Genomic DNA, 6,000 nt, shown 5'->3' on the forward strand with positions numbered 1-6,000 from the left:
GACCATCACATTGCCTCCACCATGCTTGACAAATGGCATCAAGCACTCCTCCAGCATCTTTTCATTTGTTCTGCGTCTCACAAATGTTCTTCTTTGTGATCCGAACACCTCAAACTTTGATTCGTCTGTCCATAATACTTTTTTCCAATCTTCCTCTGTCCAGTGTCTGTGTTATTTTGCCCATCTTAATCTTTTATTTTTATTGGCCAGTCTGAGATATGGCTTTTTCTTTGCAACTCTGCCTAGAAGGTCAGCATCCCGGAGTCGCGTCTTCACTGTTGACGTTGAGACTGGTGTTTTGCGGGTACTATTTAATGAAGCTGCCAGTTGAGGACCTGTGAGGCATCTGTTTCTCAAACTAGACACTAATGTATTTGTCCTCTTGCTCAGTTGTGCACTGGGGCCTCCCACTCTTTATATTCTGGTTAGAGACAGTTTGCACTGTTCTGTGAAGGGAGTAGTACACAGCGTTGTACGAGATCTTCCGTTTCTTGGCAATTTCTTGCATGGAATAGCCTTCATTTCTCAGAACAAGAATAGACTGACGAGTTTCAGAAGAAAGTTCTTTGTTTCTGGCCATTTTGAGCCTGTAATCGAACCCACAATTGCTGATGCTCCAGATCCTCAACTAGTCTCAAGAAGGCCAGTTTTATTTCTTCTTTAATCAGCACAACAGTTTTCAGCTCTGCTAACATAATTGCAAAAGGGTTTTCTAATGATCAATTAGCCTTTTAAAATGATAAACTTGGATTAGCAAACACAATGTGCCATTGGAACACAGGACTGATGGTTGCTGATAATGGGCCTCTGTACGCCTATGTAGATATTCCATTAAAAATCAGCAGTTTCCAGTTACAATAGCCATTTACAACATTAACAATATCTACACTGTATTTCTGATCAATTTGATGTAATTTTAATGGACAAAAAAATTGCTTTTCTTTCGAAAACAAGGACATTTCTAAGTGACCCCAAACTTTTGAACGGTAGTGTATGTTTCAGTAAGATTGGATTTTTAACATTTATAGCAATGGTTATTAATTGTACTGCAGGGATGGAATGTAAGTCGAAGATAATAGAGGTTGTGGTGGCAGCTGCAGAGCGGTATTTGGGTGTGCGAGACTTGACATCAGAAGAGTTACAGGGAGTGTTAAGTGGTGATGTCCCATCATTTCAGGCTGTTGGCCTGAAGTAGGACTAAATATATTTAAATAGTGGAGTAGGGTGGTGTTAATTTTATTTTATACTATTATTTTTTTTTGTGAGTGTAGCGTTAGAAGGTAGGGTATTTCTTTATTTTTGGTCCTCTGTAGCTCAGCTGGTAGAGCACGGCGCTTGTAACGCCAGGGTAGTGGGTTCGATCCCGGGACCACCCATACACAAAAATGTATGCACGCATCACTGTAAGTCGCTTCGGATAAAAGCGTCTGCTAAATGGCATATTATTATTTATATTATTATCTTTCAAGCAAAATATAAGGGAGTTATACTCCAGTCAAGTAGGTGGCGGTAATATAACAAATTGGATGCCAACCGCCGTTAAACCTCATCGAAGAAGAAGCTTCTTCAACAACAGTTAGTCAGACACCTCGGTAGCTTGTTAGACAAAATAGCCGAACCAATAAAGCTCTTTAGACGCTTTCGTGTATATTAGCCACTGTGTTTTCAACCCACTTCTGTCGTCTAGTTAGTTATCCCATTTAATTTCATATTTACGGTGTTGTTGTTATTGGTCAGCTAGCTAGCTGGCTGGTTAAGTTATCACTAGCCTAGCTAGCTAACATCCCCGACCATGAGCTCACTAAGCTACTCTCCTCCTGCTAAAGAAGAGGAGGTCTGCTGGACGGAGAAAGAAGCTCTAGTGAAAGAGGAGGAGGAAGAGGAGGATGTTACAATACAAAAACAAGTAGAGGGTGAAGCTGTTACCGTGAAAGAAGAAGAGAAAGACGTTACAGTGAAAGAAGAGGGAGAAGCGTTCAGAGTGAAAGAGGAGGAGGATGTTACAGTGAAAGAAGAGGAGGCTCCTGTTTTTGGAGTGAAAGAGGAGGAGGGGGAGATGACTGTCACATCGAAAAAGGAGGAGGAAGAAGAGGAGGAAACTGGATATCTGGTTCCGGTTTCCCAAAGGCATCTTAAGGCATCCAATGGTTCTAATGATGAACTTAGCAGTAAGATGCTTTTGAGAAACCAGGCCCTGATTAACACTAGTAAGTACTGTCTTAAAAATAGGAGCACAAACTATTGTTGAACTGATGCTTTGTTTTAAGGCGCCATTCTGCTGAATTTCTATGCTTGAATATATTATTTAATGTAAGAATTAATAAAACTACACTGTAAAATGTGTATAACACCAAAGAGCGGGTCACCAACAAAACGTTAACAGTGGATTTGCACGCAAAATCACAACTTTAATGTCTCACAGAATGGACTTGTCCGTATCAATACTCAAATTCCATTGTATTCTATAAGAAATAATTTTGCCAGCTGTGGTCCATATGAATTTTGACAGCTGTGGTCCATACGTTCAGCTGAGAACCCTAAAGGGGAGGCTGTATGTGGACCAACAATATATACAGTGGGGAAAAAAAGTATTTAGTCAGCCACCAATTGTGCAAGTTCTCCCACTTAAAAAGATGAGAGAGGCCTGTAATTTTCATCATAGGTACACGTCAACTATGACAGACAAATTGAGAAAAAAGAATCCAGAAAATCACATTGTAGGATTTTTAATGAATTTATTTGCAAATTATGGTGGAAAATAAATATTTGGTCACCTACAAACAAGCAAGATTTCTGGCTCTCACAGACCTGTAACTTCTTCTTTAAGAGGCTCCTCTGTCCTCCACTCGTTACCTGTATTAATGGCACCTGTTTGAACTTGTTATCAGTATAAAAGACACCTGTCCACAACCTCAAACAGTCACACTCCAAACTCCACTATGGCCAAGACCAAAGAGCTGTCAAAGGACACCAGAAACAAAATTGTAGACCTGCACCAGGCTGGGAAGACTGAATCTGCAATAGGTAAGCAGCTTGGTTTGAAGAAATCAACTGTGGGAGCAATTATTAGGAAATGGAAGACATACAAGACCACTGATAATCTCCCTCGAACTGGGGCTCCACGCAAGATAAAAAAAAAAAACGGAGTATATACCCCAAAAAGACGCCATTACTATTGCTCTCTATAGTACCCCTCGGGGGGACTATATACTCCAAAAAGACACCATTATTATTGCTCTCTATAGTACCCCTCGGGGGGAGTATATACCCCAAAAAGACGCCATTACTATTGCTCTCTATAGTACCCGTCGGGGGGATTATATACCCCAAAAAGACGCCATTACTATTGCTCTCTATAGTTCCCGTCGGGGGGAGTATATACCCCCAAAAAGACGCCATTACTATTGCTCTCTATAGTTCCCCTCGGGGAGTATATACCCCAAAGACGCCATTACTATTGCTCTCTATAGTACCCCTCGGGGGAGAGTATATACCCCAAAAAGACGCCATTACTATTGCTCTCTATAGTACCCCTCGGGGGAGTATATACCCCAAAAAGACGCCATTACTATTGCTCTCTATAGTACCCCTCGAGGGAGAGTATATACCCCAAAAAGACACCATTACTATTGCTCTCTATAGTCCCCCTCAGAGTATATACCCCAAAAAAGACGCCATTACTATTGCTCTCTATAGTACCCCTCGGGGAGTATATACCCCCAAAAAGACGCCATTACTATTGCTCTCTATAGTACCCCCTCGGGGGAGTATATACCCCAAAAAGACACCATTACTATTGCTCTCTATAGTCCCCCTCGGGGGGAGTATATACCCCAAAAAGACGCCATTACTATTGCTCTCTATAGTACCCCTCGGGGGGGAGTATATACCCCAAAAAGACGCCATTACTATTGCTCTCTATAGTACCCCTCGGGGGGAGTATATACCCCAAAAAGCAGACGTTTAAATAATGTAATGTTGGAGAAATAAAATAAATAGGAAGTGTTATAGATGTTACATGAAATGGACAAACAACATGGGGAGACTGAACGCCTGAGTTTGTAAGTCTTCAAAACATGGTCAAAAGATGGATAGCCACTGCAATGGAAAGGCTTGGCTCAACACATCAGTTAACATTTAGAAAATATAGTCATGTCCATTATTACTTCAGAGATGAAGTGGGCCACCAACAAAACGTTATTAACAATGGATCAAATGCAGCCTATAACATTGACTGAAATAGTTAGTAATATATATTATTATAGAGTTCTGCTCAGCCTATAAACATGACATTATCTATTATTATAGAGCTCTGATCAGCCTATAACATGACATTATCTATTATTATAGAGCTCTGCTCAGCCTATAAACATGACATTATCTATTATTATTATAGAGCTCTGATCAGCCTAAAACATGATCTATTATTATAGAGCTCTGCTCAGCCTATAAACATGACATTATCTATTATTATTATAGAGCTCTGATCAGCCTATAAACATGACATGATCTATTATTATAGAGCTCTGATCAGCCTAGAAACATGACATTATCTATTATTATAGAGCTCTGATCAGCCTATAAACATGACATGATCTATTATTATAGAGCTCTGATCATCCTAGAAACATGACATGATCTATTATTATAGAGCTCTGATCAGCCTATAAACATGACATTATCTATTATTATAGAGCTCTGATCAGCCTATAAACATGACATTATCTATTATTATAGAGCTCTGATCAGCCTATAAACATGACATTATCTATTATTATAGAGCTCTGATCAGCCTATAAACATGATCTATTATTATAGAGCTCTGATCAGCCTATAACATGACATTATCTATTATTATAGAGCTCTGCTCAGCCTATAAACATGACATTATCTATTATTATAGAGCTCTGCTCAGCCTAGAAACATGACATTCCATGAGAGCAAGATTAGATTTGGAGCTCTACATTTGTTTTTAAAATCTCATCAAGATTATGTTTTAAGACTACATTTTGTGAAAACTGGGGTCAGGTTAGGGACCTAGTCTGGATTAAACCTAATAGGAAGACAGTTTTATCATGTGGAGGTTTCATTCAGGTCTCTGTTTAGTATTTAACTATATACTCTGTTTGTCTTTGGCAGGAGAGAGACCAGACTCTCACTCAGACAGTGGGAAGAGTCCTTCAGGGGAAACAGAACCAGAGACGTCCAAACCAGCAAAACGACGTCACTGTTCCCAGTGTGGAAAGAGTTTTACTAAGTTACAGAACCTAAAAGAGCATGAGAGGACACACACAGGAGAAAAGCCTTTCCAATGCTCCCCAGTGTGGAAAGAGTTTTTAGTCAGTTAGGGAACCTGAAAACACATAAGAGAATACACTCTGGAGAGAAGCCTTACCACTGCTCCCAATGTGGAAAGACTTTTACCTTATTAGGGAGCCTGCAATCACATGAAAGGACACACACAGGAGAAAAACCTTACCACTGTTTCCACTGTGGAAAGAGTTTTAGGTGGTTAGAAGGCCTGAAAACGCATGAGAGAATACACACAGGAGAAAAGCCCTACCACTGCTCCCACTGTGGAAAGCATTTTACTCAGTTAGGAAGCCTGAAATCACATCAGAGGATACATACACAGGAGAAGACATTCCACTGCTCTCATTGTGGAAAGACATTTTCCCAGTCAGAGGACCTGAAATCACATGAGAGAATAGAGAGGCTGTGTTCTGACTTATGTTTTTGACTGAGAGTTTGTGTTTTTGTATATGTCACATGTAAATAAAATCATATATAAAATCATATTGTTCATATGAAATTAAACTAAAATTATAGTTTTTTCATCTTGAGACATGTCTAAAATCAGATTGAATATTTTATAAAAGTTGCCTTATTCCTGACCGGGAAAGCTGTCAGTGAATCACAGAGCAGCCCAACTGGAGAGCCGCTCTCTTTCAACAATGTATCAATGTCATCAGAACAACGTCATCACATTTTTATACACAT

This window comes from Coregonus clupeaformis, unplaced genomic scaffold (assembly GCF_020615455.1).
Source record: "Coregonus clupeaformis isolate EN_2021a unplaced genomic scaffold, ASM2061545v1 scaf2836, whole genome shotgun sequence".
Lineage (NCBI taxonomy): Eukaryota > Metazoa > Chordata > Actinopteri > Salmoniformes > Salmonidae > Coregonus > Coregonus clupeaformis.